This window comes from Glandiceps talaboti, chromosome 17 (assembly GCF_964340395.1).
Source record: "Glandiceps talaboti chromosome 17, keGlaTala1.1, whole genome shotgun sequence".
Classification (NCBI taxonomy): domain Eukaryota; kingdom Metazoa; phylum Hemichordata; class Enteropneusta; family Spengelidae; genus Glandiceps; species Glandiceps talaboti.
In genome coordinates, this window is record NC_135565.1 from 8,189,656 (window position 1) to 8,205,240 (window position 15,585).

At 33.7% G+C, this 15,585-nt stretch overlaps 1 protein-coding gene across 1 annotated transcript in view; it reads left to right on the top strand.

Moving 5' to 3' along the window:
• The first annotated feature begins 883 nt into the window (after positions 1 to 883).
• Positions 884 to 15,585, top strand: part of LOC144447988 (CD151 antigen-like) — a 78,597-nt gene continuing 63,895 nt past the window's right edge. The window contains exon 1 of the mRNA XM_078138127.1: positions 884 to 914. The gene's annotated coding sequence lies outside the window, so the exon portion shown is untranslated. The remainder of the gene's footprint in view (positions 915 to 15,585) is intronic.

Sequence of the window (15,585 nt, forward strand, 5' to 3'; positions counted from 1 at the left end):
AAAAAAAGAAGCTCTTGACACTAAAACAACTCTTGATACATCTTAAAAGACAATTAATTAAAAGCTTTGTGGAAAGGAAAAGTATACCCTTTCTGATACCAAGTTGCATTATAAATAGTCTAAGTACAGTACTCCCAGGGGAAGCTAGCCCTAGATCTATGACTATGAGGCCTGCAAAACAACAATAATTTCAAATAAATGAAAGCTTCTTCGAATTAAATAATGTTAACATGGAATAAAGTGTGGATTCCATCGAAAAACTACACACAGTTACCGATTAAAATTGGTTTGTAACTACGAAAAATATAAAATACTATGGCTAAAATAAGAATAACACTTTTGGCCTGAACGGCTGCCATAGTTTCGACCCATGATATGTAGATTTTTGACTCGTGATTCTAAATCGTTATGTTGAGGTTTGATCACGTCTTATAACGAGTTTAGACCTAGCCCTTTGATTCGGTTCCCATAGTTTGGACAACGCAATTTTCAACTTAAGTTGTCAATTTTCAAATTTTCTGGGGTCGGCAGTGAAACTAGGCTAGGTGGGGTCGCTCGGGTAACCGGAATCAAACAATTTTTTAGGCCACATACACGGGAGATGATAACCCAGCCGTTTGGTAAGGTACAACTCGACATGAATGTCCTCTGATTGTCTAAAAGTTGAAAGTGAGCATCCGAAATGTGCGAGAACTGATTTGCAAGTTTCTAACTCGTGTAACTTGAGAAGTGTCTTCAAGTTGTCCTTCAAAAAATAAGTATATTTAGATTCATCGTATCAACACGCCCTCTCTACAACATTGTAGCGAAAGTTTAATGGCGAAAGTGATTACGCAGCGCCCTCTACCAAACCAGCTGACCTAATGTTGTTCTTCGATGTTGACGCCCTTGCTGGTAAACGCAAACGATCCAAGGTATGTAGATACGATCTAATTCAATATAATACACAAAATGCGTCTTATAAATACAGACTCTGCTAGTTTCATGTACTTTAATTCACATTTTACATCTAGGTTTCCTAAAAAGTCGCAAAATAGCCTATGTTTCGAGGTATCTATATTTTTAAGCGAGCGTCCCGTGAGCGTTTAATGGAAAGTGGGTTTTGATAGGCTGAGAGATCTGGCGATTTCACTTGTAATATTATAATTTCTTTCTTAGTAACAGCTTTGAGGACGTAATAACTAAGTAAAAGCTTCCCAGAGATATGCTAGATCACTGCTGTGTGTAAGACTAGAGGCAATGCACGGTAGTTTTCGGACTACGATCGGAAGAGTCTGTGCGACCTCTCGTCTCGCCCGTGTATGTTGTGGGGTAACGTCAGCGTTATAATGTGGGCAATGTTGGCTAGACTATTCCGTGTACATGTATCTTTACTGAACTATTTCAATATGCTCACTCACCATACATACATATATACGTGTGTGAAGTACAGTTCCGCGTGTCATTGTAAAGTCTGTGATATTTTTCATTGTTCGAATATCCACATAGAAAAACTCAGGGAATTATATGTGTACGTGATCGATAACAATACAAGCGCACGAATGAAATAAAATAAGTGAAATATTTTATCGATATATGTGATTATGTATTAATTTGCAGTAAAGAATTTTCAAATTAACTCTCATTCTTTAGGCGTTGTAACTTGATTGGAAACATTGTGATCTGAACTTGGAAAAGACTTTTACCATTCCTCTAGCAGAACTGTGTTTTGTAACCTTGACCTCCTTTTGTAGGGTGTGCAAAGCAAATATTTTGGTTTTACATTTTTTTTGTCCTGAAAATGAGGTAAATAATAATAAAAGTGACTCTGTAATCAATCCAACTGCAGATCTTGTCACAAGTTAGTCCTGGCTTTAGTAAACCTATTCAAAGTTCGAACAAAGCACGCCTTCCACCGGCATGCAAGTTATGTAGAGAGATGTCCAATTTTACACAAAGCTAGTTTCCTGTGTAGATACATATGCAGGCTCAATATTTCATGGCCAGTCAGACTGTGTGTGGCTATAGTATCCCAGAATACATTGCAAAATATGGCCGTGTTGCCAGTAAAGTTTTGATTTATCAATTTATTTGATATTTTATTATTTTATGAAACTATGAAATTACTTTTGCTTTTCAATTTGCCAGGAGCCTGATTCAAAAGATATATAAATAAATAAATAAATAATGTAATAAATCAATAAGTATGAAATTGAAGAATGACATCAAAACTAAAAATTTATTTAAATCTAAAATTTTAAAAAAAATTGTCATTGTCAAACCAAATAATCAACTTCTTTTGTTTTATGTTCAAGTAAATTTAAACAAAACACTTCCCGCCAAAAGTATGTAACAGAAGTTTATATTCGTATCATTTTTATGCCCATCTCAACTCTCTTGTAGAATGAAATTACATATTTGAGTGGAATTCAATTTTTAAAAAAAAATTTCTAGAAATTTAAATTATGTTTAAAAAATTAAATTTTTTAATGAAGCAAATTTCAATAGTTGAGAGTATTTCTTGCTAAATTATATGACAAATGTTCTTTTTTTCTAATTGTTTTGTTTATATGTACTTTCTTAGATTCAAATCATAGGAACAAACATTGTAAATTTGAATGAAATGTAATGAAATTAAATTTCGCTAAATTGATCACCAAGTCATGTGACTAAAGTCCTTGTTCTGTGATTTTTTGTCTCATTTCATTTTAATTTTGGTCTGAATTCGTTAAAAAAGCGATAGATTTAGATAAATACCAAAATTGTTGCTTAAAATATGATGAAATTTAATGACATGAAATTTTGCCACTTTCCCGCCAAATTATGTGACAAAAGTTCTTGTTTTTTGTAATTTTTTGGCTCATCTCAACTTGATTTTAGTCAGCAATCATAAGGAATAATCCATAGACTGAAATTGATACCAAAATTGTTGCTGAAAATGCTTTTAGTTGGTTTTATTTGAGAATTTATTTAATGATTTGGTGTGTGTGATGTGACATAAAATTTGTTCCAAAGTGTTGTCAAATAAATGTAATTTTAGGTTTACTTGAACCTTGAATCTATGCTTCTACAGTGCATATCACTTTCATGTAGTTTACTACAGAAATAGTCTAGTTCCTATACAGTATCATTACAATTTATACCTTCACTCACAGTTGTGGTTAAAACCACAGTCTGGTCACGGACAGCATGTATTCTTTAGCAGCTACAGAACATTTGATTTTAATACCAAACAGAATATATGATATCATAAAACAGTCTATAGTACCATTACCACACCCAGTGGACTGCTAATCTAAGTTCGCTGACCTTACAATGCAAACGTGGGTGTGGTCACTATTGACAATATACAACTGATGATGCCTTAACAAAGGTTAAAGGTCAACTCATATAGTCACAACACAGTTGTGAGCAGTCACTTTCAACAGAAATGATTTCAAAACACAACTGGTTTATAGCTAACAGCATGGTTTCATTATGTTTTGGTGACACTCCTTAGATCATGGTATAGAGTATGACTATATTATATGACAACTACATGTACATGCTTCGATTTTTTCAAATTTTCATCTCATCTCTATTTATTTGATAAAAGACAAAATTTGATATCTATGGACGTGAATTCACGACGACAAAATATTCAAGTCATACACTTTGAGCAATGTAACACTGAATCTAAATGAATTATGTGAACTTAGTATGCGTTATAGTTATTTTATATTCACATATTACAAGTAATTATTTCTATTGAAATAGTACTTAATTACTAAATAAATGTAATCACATTTATTAAACAATGTCGTATACCCTTGAAGCTAAGTGATATTTACATATTTAGTGATATTTATTTAAAGTGGCCATATCCATGAGGATTGGGTAACTATTTTGGATTTTTTAATTTATAAAAGAAATTTATCATGGCCTCTTACTTGCAAAATCAAAGTGAAACAACATTGACTATTACAATTTACAGTCTGTGTTAATAACTCGGTAAACTACAAAAGCGTAATGATAATGTGTAAGATGTTTGGTATTATATGACTATATACAATAACAAACTATTTTTAAACATTTTAAAAGTTTTTTGCAATGTTATGAGTTACAAACACATGTACAGACTTGGTCAATGTTGTTTCATATAGAATTTTTCAAGTAGGAAGCCATGATAAAATCATTTTAATATTAAAAATCCAAAATGAATACCCAATCCTCATCCATATGGCTACTTTAAGGCATTCAAATCTGCTGCAGTGACATCTTTGATATTCCATTGGTACCAAAATACAAATGAGAACTGGATGGTGTGAACAAAACTAAACTCAAAGGGTTCCAAACGTTCTGACTACCAGTACAGCTTTCAGTCTGTTAACATAGCATTTGCAGGTCAGGTCATTGGTATATATTACATGTGATGATGGGGATGGAATAATACATTGCTGAGGGTTAAATCAAACAAGCAGTTATTAAGTTGGAATTCATGTATGCTGTCCTGTTATACTGGAAACTGATATATGCTGTGTAGTGGTAGTTAGCATGGATTCCATGCTGTACAGTTGTTAGATTCCATGCTGTACATGTTGTTATACAGAAAACTTTGGAAGTGAAGTATGCTGTGTATAATGTAGTCAGCCTAGATTCCAGTAAACTTAGGAGATGACTCAAGTGCTTAAAATGTTATCAATTATTTGGTGATCTACTTTTCATTTTTTTCTCTGATTTGAGCTAAGAATGTAGGGTTTGAATTTTTTAAACTAAGTAACAAAAAGTTTAAACAATGTATTTGCAAGGTACAATTCTTCCAACTAAGTTAGAACCCCAGGTGGTAGCAGTGACCAGCTGTGAGATTTTTAGAAGATCAAATTTTAGACCAAAATACATTAATTTTGTAGTAGTTCCATATTAAAGAAATATGATAGTCTGATCGCAATATGTAGTTTTTTTCCCTCAGGAGGCAACATTTTGTGCCAATTAATTAATGGCACAGTTAAGATTTTGGTAAAGGACAATGGGCCACATTTTTAGACCACACAAAATTAAAAATAACTAATTTTAGACTCTTCATCTTGAAAAAAATATCAGACCCTATTTTTGACCAAAAGGCTAGAAAACGCACCTTAAAGGATGGTATATATACATATAGGTAATTAGGATTAGTACTGAGTGTTGGGGTGGGGGTGGGGGGGTTGTGTTCGGGAGTTAGAACAGGTAAGATAATATACAGTGATGTATAGGTTACTATTACTGAGATAAACTCAGAAAGACGGCTATCACTTAAATCTAGTTACGTGATGTGTCAAGACAGAATTTTACGCTGCAAGTAATAAATTGATCAGTTATGTGATAGTATACTATAAATAAAGACTGACTAATTCAATTTGATTATACTCTCTCATATAACATTACCACCACAGGTTTATGTGATACTAATATTGAATTATAGCTAAGAACTGCTGCTAAATACAAATATTTTAATTGGTCTGAGAGCTAGTAAATTTAGTAAATTTCAATTAAAAAATTAATCTTGTTTTGCCCAAATAGTAATTAGTTGGATAACTGTGTACCAAACAAAATAAATACCCCCATGGAAGAAAGAGGAATAATAACGCTATATATTTAACCTTCAGATTAAACTCTCCCCCCCCCCCTCCCACCAACCACACAAAAATATAGGAGACATGAAATTTTACTATTTTTGGGTGTTTTTTGTTATTCATGAACCTCAAGTTTATGTTTGACATCACACTGAGGTAAATCTGTCTAAAATATGACGAAAAACATCTTCTCAGATTACATTAAATACCATATTTCATATTATTTACCCATAAATTTGCCTAATTCTATAAATGTTAGCTAGTCATACTTGGGATGCATACTTGGTATGGTTTACCTGAAGAATCAGGTGATGACATTCCATGACCTTTAACCTTTAAGAAAGTGACAGACTGAAGAATCAGGTGACATTCTGTGCTTGACCTTTGAACCGAGTTGACAGACTGACTGGAAACTCTCTTTATTTTATAGCGACTTCTCCTTATGTCTGTGTCATAAATGTAATGTTAATAGTAGACTATTGAAATTAGGATTTGATAGATATTTGGTGAAATTTAAACAGTAAAATGAAGATATTAATGACATTCCAAATTCAGCAGACATGCAGTCGACACCAAATAATGATAAAAATTTCGTCTGCAAGGATTAAAAAAATAACGAATTGTAAATGAATATTCATGGCCTCTGGGTTTATAGATACTATATTTACACACAGATCGAGTCAACAATTTTTTTAATTTTTTTAACTGAGTTGGATTTTTATTTCATAATGATATGTTATTTTCATAATCACATTGAACTACTTTGATGTCATAATATTACTTTGATAATGATATTGTATGAATGTAAAACATAATTTCAATAAAAAAATTATGATTTATCATTTTAAATTATCATATAAATGTACCATTAAATGCAAAAAATTTGAAAAATGTTATAATGACATTGTTTTATTTTATCTGTGTCAAGTGAAACTTAAATGTTCAATGTGTAGGTTGACTGTTCTGTACTAGTCACTTATATTTTCTGTACAATGGGTTTCCACTAGGGAAGTTAATTTGTATATAGAATAGGAACTTGCCTTGTTGCTGACAAGATAAAGATCTCAGCTACTGTATAGTGGAAGTTGAATAAACGGAAAGACCCTGCGCAGTTCATATAGTATTATAATTCAGTGTGTACTTACACAAAAGCTGATTGTGATTACATCGAATTTTAAATGTAATATAAGTAATGCTATGATTGTTTGAAATGATGAATTGAGAGATGTAATCAAACTAATTTGATGTAATTTAGTGTTGAGTTATCACGCAGAGACTGTAATTTATCATTTTGTTACGATTACTGTCACCGGGAGACTTTGCTGATTAGTGTAAGTGATTATTAGTCAAGGCTGTGAATGAAATAGTTGACATTTCAATCTAACAAAGTCAAGTTTAGATTGAGTTTAACTCATATTTTGCATGTTATTACCTGGGTTATGTCTTAAATCTAATAATCTGCAGATAGTCAGCTAATTTGATGATACCAGGTGTTAAATGTGATGATTTGCATATAATCAATTTTATTTACATGTACATGCAGATAACATCTGGTGTTATGATTTTGATAAGATTAAATATTAGATTCGTTGATTTACATATAATCACGTTAATGAAAATGAAATTAGGTGTGAACTTGCATTATTTGCATGAAATAGAGCCGAATTCAATCAACGTGGTGTTGAATTTATCGATTTGCATGTCATCACATTAATTCTGTAAGGAATTTGATAAAATCAATAGTCTGGTGAAAGCCATCAAGATCTAAAGTCAATACAGTCACTTCAATTGAATACCTCATGTGTAGTGAAATCACCACATTGAAATTACACCTATATTGACTTTAATGTCGTAGTCGGACATCGAACTAAGACTAAGTAAATGCCACAAGATTGACTAATTTTAAAATCATTACTCTCAGATATCTGTATGCAATTTATCTGTTTCCGTATAGTTTGTTTGTCATAGATCCTACACGAAATGGGTTGAGAGGTAGTAAGTATAACAGTTACGTCTGTCTCTTGGATTTTACTGTCATATTCCACTTATGTAGTACATAATTCATATTTATATCATAACTGACGTATCAGGAGTTTAAGAGTCAATTCAATTATAGATCATTATACACTCTAAGTAAAAAAGTTCACACATTCATTCATTTGAATATTTATTTAAAATGATGTATAATTGTTTGTAGCTCTATTTGACATATACGATATGATACGAAACAATATCTTTTATTACCCGATCAAAAAGAGAAAAGAAAAATGACATCACAACCGTAAATACGAAGAAGCAAACAATCAGATTGGATAACAGGAGTCAGAAAATAGCGATGTTAATTGCATCTGACTCCTGGAAACAGTAAATAATGGTACAAGTTTAGGATGTAAAAAAAATACATACATTATACAAAATGTAGCTCTGCCCTAGATCCCCTCCCCTTACCCCCCCCCCCCATTTCTGAGTGGCAAAATAAAAGCAAGGCATACATGTTTATTACATTAAATCTATATACAGTTATGAGGTACATGTATATGTCTGTCTCTTGTATATTTTACTGTTATTATTATTTTCCTACTTATAACTTACGTGCTACAAAATTCATATTTTAATATCATAAGTGATATATTTATGGTATCATATACTACTAGGTGCTATGAGGCACATCATTTTCACTCCATTTTGTATGTCCCTTGGAATATTTTACTGTTGCTTTCATTTGTGTTTAGTGCTACGTCATAATTCATAATTCAATATCACATGCGTAATCATGATATTATTGTCATGGTGATATCATACATCAAGAGCTATTGTTCAAGTCATAGAACATAACATGTAACGATGTTATCAGTAAAAAAAGATAACAATCTCATATATGTGTTAATTTGTAATGATTATGTGATGTATAGATACCAATTGTCATAGTACCTGTACAAAGTACATGACACATTGACACAAGAAAATATATTGTTCATGGTTCCAAAAATCAATAGTACTGTACAATAGATTTACTAATGGAATGATAAATTGGAAACGAATGCAACAAGACTGGCTATAATGTGTCCTGTCATTACACCAAGGTAACTTCTAGCTAGAGAACAGGACCCAGGTTAAAACACAAAGTAAAGGAATCCATGTACATCAGACAGAGGAGACCCATCATGAACAGGGACCAAGGATACCAACTACCATTATTTTACAGACATATTATTCTGCCAATTCAGAGAGAGAAAGAGAGAGAGAGAGAGAGAGAGAGAGAGAGAGAGAGAGAGAGAGAGAGAGAGAGAGAGAGAGAGAGAGAGAGAGAGAGAGAGAGAGAGAGATGAGACAGAGAGAGATGAGACAGAGAGAGAGAGAGAGATGAGACAGAGAGAGAGAGACAGAGACAGAGACAGAGAGAGAGAGAGAGAGAGAGATGAGACAGAGAGAGAGGGAGAGAGAGAGAGAGAGAGAGAGAGAGAGAGAGAGAGAGAGAGAGAGAGAGAGAGAGAGAGAGAGAGAGAGAGAGAGAGTATGCTGAATAATTTACTCATTGCGTTATCAAGATCTGTACTACACTGATTGAAACGTTGCATTCCTTTCCAATTTATCATTCCAAAGTAACTATATTGTACAACTACTAGATGACAGTACATTTACCAATCTGATTAAAATCCGATGTACTGTACACTTCGCGATTTATTTTTGGCTGTTACAAGTACTGTCGTTTGTTCTTTTTTGAGCACTCGTTCCAATTACATCTATATATAAAATTTATGTTTTTGCAGAATCTGAATAATTATCTAAATATAGATTTGATCTAAAAATTCATCCACATAACACACTATTCTGAATCATGTGATATAGATAGTCCTCCCTATGTGACTTGTTAAATCACAGCAGCAAGACCCCTTATCTTACTTATATTTCTACAAATTAAGAATTATTGGAAGGGGTCCCTTATTAAACATGACAGTGTATATAATCAATATTAAATCTCAAGGTAAAGTAAGTGAATTGCTTTGACACGGTATTACCTGAGTGTTAAATAACAATGATGTAAATAAAACATAAATAATGTAGACATGAATAGTGAAATACAACAAAGAAGAAGTAGTAATTTCATCAACAGCGGATTAGTTAAAATGCTAGGCCAGGTACGTCCAGGTACATGGGTTATATCAATAGCCTACAACCCCCACCTACAGTAATTTCAAAACCACACCCACACTGTTTAACATGCCCACACAGTGGTGCAGAATAGTAATTGAGGCTAAGTGTGTGTTTTTATCCACAGTCTGGCACTAAATGCAATTGTAGTCATAAATTTATTGTATTTTGTTATCTTTTTATCATAAACTGGGCACCCAGTCTCACCTGAAGTATTTACTGAGTCAGAAGTGTAGTTTGAAAAACACAAATTATTGCCATCAACAAATAACAAATAACAAAAGACAGGTGGACATCTTTGATTATGGGTGATTTTAATTTTTATAGAACGAAGACTAAGCACCATAATGACACAGAGGGGATTTTACGTGTCAACTCAGGGTATGGTCAGGTGACAACACCCCCCCCCCCCTCCCCCCACCCGAGTAGCACTTGCAAACCCCTCAGCACATAAACAATACATGGCACTGTATGGAGAGCCACACAATGCATTTAGGAACCATGCAGCAACACGTCTATAGAGTTTAGAAAGTCTAGGTTACCATGGCAACAGTTACTATGGGTATGAAAATATGACCCTTGGTTTTCCAATAGAAACTTTTTGCTACAGTACTTAATAAATCCCAAACTGAGTCTATTGAGTTTAATGTGCCACAACTACATGTAACTAATATTTATCAAATACTGTATGTAATAAATTGTATAGACTGCCTAGAGTACTGCATGACTACATACATGTACTTACTATAAGCACACCTCTGGTAACTTAAAAGGTGATATCTCATTTCATATTTTCCATGACTGCACAGTTGTGTCAAAATTTATATTATTGTTAGTGGTTTTGACCTGAATTAAGGCCAGAGCTGTGTGGTGACTATAAGTGTCTATACTGATGTTTCATCATCTATGCTGTGTGGTGACTATAGTCAGTCTATTAACTGATGTTTCATCATGTATGCATGTCACATCTAGGTTCTCATGAACCTCATCTGTGTTTAACTTATCATTTGATCTTTTCACTGGAGATTTGCCCCGAAAGCCTCAAACACAATTTAGTTAACTTTTCAAGTTATTCATCAAATCTTTTTAATACTTCATACACTTTTAATACCATACTGTCTAGAACCTGCTTTTAATTGTAAAATATTTTTTCATTTTACTTTTAGTTTTACCTACCAAAACTCTGTCAATCCTTTCATAGATTTATCCTTCTTTGTTCAAAGTACATTTTTTACAATTGGAAGAAGTCCTCAAAAGTGCAAGAAATATTAATCCTTTCAGATATTTTCTTGGCATTGACAAATTTTAGTTCCGTAGATTCCATAATTCCCTGAAAGTCCTACAAAATAAACAAATTTAAACCAAATTTCTTGGAATTTAAAACTTATTGTGGAAAAATGAGTGGTATTCCTGACAATCCAGCCTAGAAAATAACTTTGATGAAATAATGGGTGTCTAATAAATTTCCAAAAGCCTTGAATCTTAGCCTTTCATTACATTTACAAGTCAACAGGCAGTATACTGTTTGACATAATTATTTAAACAATAATGTACGCCCTCCCAGCCCATAATGGACGAAAGCAAACTTTGAACGACATAATGGGCGAGGCGAAAGCCGAGCCCATTATGGAGTGCAAAGTTTGCTTGAGTCCATTATGGACTGGGAGGACGTACATTATTGTTATTATTTTATAGTTTTGCCAATTCCAGTGAATTTGTAGACCGAGAAACGCAAAACATTAACGTATAATATACACAGCGCTGAACATCGTCTGCCATGTTCGGCCCGGAAGCTGAATACTAATCATAGCGACACACGTACGTACACGTACACACATATACACTCCAATGAACTGCTGTGAACACAAATTTGTTTCATGAATGCGTTGTATTTTTAAACAGTGGAAATGACAATCATAAGTAACAACATGCATTTCGAAAAAATACCTAGTCGTATGAAGAAACAGAACAAATAAGCTTGTATTGTTAAGCTCGTTCCGGGGCCGCGATGCCCAATAACGGAGTACATTATCAGTAATAATGTACAGCGATGACGTCACAAAATTCACTGGAATTGGTAATGCTATAATATAATACAAAATAATCCTAGAAAAATGACTTGGAACCTTTGAATGTGACTTGGAAATTTTGAAAATTACTTACAAATTTTTTATATGACTGAAATTTTGAAAATTACATGGAAACTAAAAATGACATGGAAATTTTGAAAATGACTTGGAAACTGAAAATTTTGAAAATGACTTGGAAACTTATGAAAAATGACTAAAATTTTAAAAATGACAAACTTTGAAAATTACTGAAAGTTGATTTTAATATTCAAGGAAATTGGCTCGGCTCACTTCCTATGCTGAAGCCCTGCTTGTATTAATTGTGTATCTATCACACAATCATATAGTATATCAATATATACTTACAGAATTGGTATATTTGAGTAGAAAGCTAGCTGAGAATGGCAGTTTAGAGTCTGACCAACTTTTCGTCTTTACATTGCAAAGTCATCTTAAGATGATATACTGTAACAAACAACATTTAAATACTTTATTTGATTTCATCGTTTCATGTTTCACTTGAAACTTGCCGATATTTGTACTTCTCCTGACCGGTTTTCTGCAGTAAGTTCTTTAAATATCAGGGTATCTACATGTAAATAACTTTCACACTTTTATGTTTTTTCAGTACTTCTAGGTATTTGACATGTATATATATACTGTTGTTGACTGATTGTAAACCATCTATCTCTGCATTCCATAGCCTTGTCGATCCCCAACTGAATCAATCCATCTGATTGTCAACCATCTACATCTATCTCTTCATTCCATAACCTTGGCGATCCCCAACTGATTCAATCCAAAAACGATTCACACTGAATCAATTCATTTAAATTGGTTTGAAAGCAGTTTTTTCACCATGAGAAAAAGTGAGATATAGATTTGAATTGATTAACTTTTGCTTTAATGAATGTGCCAGTTTCAAACTGATTGACTTTGAATTGGTTAAAAAACTTTCCCATTCCACCCCATTCCATCCCATTCCACCCTATTCTACCCCATTTTACCCCATTCCACCCTATTCTACCCCATTCCACCCTATTCTACCTCATTCCACCCCATTCCACCCCATTCTACCTCATTCCACCCCATTCCACCCCATTCTACCCCATTCCACCCCATTCTACCTCATTCCACCCCATTCCACCCCATTCTACCTCATTCCACCCTATTCTACCCCATTCCACCCTATTCTACCCCATTCCACCCTATTCTACCTCATTCCACCCCATTCCACCCCATTCTACCCCATTCCACCCTATTCTACCTCATTCCACCCTATTCTACCTCATTCTACCTCATTCCACCCCATTCCACCCCATTCTACCCCATTCCACCCTATTCTACCTCATTCCACCCCATTCTACCTCATTCTACCTCATTCCACCCCATTCTACCTCATTCCACCCCATTCCACCCCATTCTACCTCATTCCACTCCCATTCTACCTCATTCCACCCTATACTACCTCATTCCACTCCCATTCTACCTCATTCCACCCTATACTACCTCATTCCACCCCATTCTACCTCATTCCACTCCCATTCTACCTCATTCCACCCCATTCCACCCCATTCTACCTCATTCCACCCTATTCTACCTCATTTCACCCTATTCTACCTATTCCACCCTATTCTACCTCATTCCACCCCATTCCACCCCATTCTACCTCATTCCACCCCATTCCACCCCATTCTATCTCATTCTACCCCAATCCACCTCATTCCAACCCCTGCAGGATTTTAAACTATTTCAAGTTAAGGTTCTAGTGCATGTTGGGACCATGCAGACAGGAGATTTAATTGATTTCAAACTGATTAAAAAAAAAATTCCACATGAGGACAGGACTTTTAAAACTGCATCCTTTAGCCAATAAAGGTATCATGTTTAACCCGACCCATAGTTACCATGGTTACTACATAATTATGATAGATCTATGACAGTTTTTAAATCGCAAAAGTTGTTTGGCACTAGAACAATTTCAATGAAAAATTCAAAAAAAAATTACTGAAAAAAAAATTTGTTTTTAAAAATGATGGTAAAATCTTCTGAATATAGGCCAGTGGAAACAAATAATGTGTGAATATAACATAGTGTAAAATTGGAACACGGTTATCAAGAACTAGACTACAAGTACATGTATATAAGTATTATTTATGTACAAATTTTGATGTCGTTTGGGTAACCCTTTTGGAAATTAATATCATAACTAGGCAAAACCCATAAGCTCGCACAGGGGGTAGATTCATTGTGACCGACTGATGATATTGTAGATAGCACCCTCCGATGGAGAACCTAGTATATACCCATGCGTAGTCATTGTGCTGCAATGCATCCTTGGGTAAAACCACAAAAAAAATATTGCATATAGTATATAGGACGCGCATGTATATAGTCATTGAGCTGCTTCGTGGCTGCTTAGCAAGCTATTAGCAAAAATTGAGAATATGTTAGAAAAGGATTGTAAGAAAACTAGTTAAAATGATGAAATAAAAAATCTGTAAATAAGATGGCTACCTTTCTAGTTTAGAATCATTGATAGATGTTGTGCAGTGAGTGATACCTCAGATCATATTTCATTACTAAGCTTTTGAGTCTATGTAAAAGCCTCCTTATATATCACCACAAGTCCGTTAATGTCAAGTCTGTTTTTATTTTTAGTAGTTCAGTCATTTACTTTGGAGTTAACGTGTGTAATGCACTGACGACCTTAAACAAAGAGGCGACCTATGAACCCTAGGGAAGATTTGACCTCATGACCTTTCTAGTGTGTGGATCATGTGAGAAGATTTACACTTTCTAAATGGGTTCAATTGTGTGACCTCTGACCTCCAGGGAAACATTGACCTTGTGACCTTTCTAGTGTATGGCTCTGTACAGGATTAACAGTTTCAAAATTGAATTATTACTATTGTTAGACTGTAATAGTGATATATAGGTTTTAGAATAAGCTAGACTCGGAGAGAGTTCTTTGAAAAATATTGGAAATGGAAGACATGTTTGCTAGTCAGGCCATAAATCCACATTTGCTAATCAGAAGTTTATTCTTTTTTTTTAAAAATACATTTTATGGTTCAGACTAGCCTAAATTAATAAAAAACTAATAAAAACAAAATTTGTAATAAAATTGCTGAAATGCAGTCAGAATAAATTTGAATATTTGTTTCAAAATTAACATATTTGAATTTCAGTGCTTTAGGCCATCAGTCATGTACATGTATGTAAAGATAAGAGACACTTAGAAAAGAGAAGTTACAGGAGAGATACATTTTAGAAGCTGGCTGCACTAAGTGTGATGTACATACATCACTGTCTTTGTTGCATTTGGCTGACATATTGTACATACGATAACAAATTTTTACACATTTTTTTAGTTTTTTGCAATCTATTGAGTTACAAACCCAGACTTGGTCAGTGGTATTTCACATTGATTTTTCAAATAGCCATGATAACATTTAAAAAAAAATCAAAAGTACAAAAATATACCCAATCCTTATCCATACGGCCACTTAATGTAATGGCCACTAAATATGTTCTTTGGTTGTTTGTTTGTTTGTTTAAAACAACTGTTTACTAAATATACAAACACTGTTCCTGGCCTACTACCATGTACATAAATGTATATATGTAATTATGACGCAACAATGTCAGTGGGATGCTAATTCCTCACTTTGCAACACAATCCCTACAATATTGTTAGTTGAAATCCAATAAATTTACATAATAGTTCTCGGTCTACTGCCTTGTGTGTATACTAGATGTAAACCTACCCTGCAGCTATTTCTATGACTCAC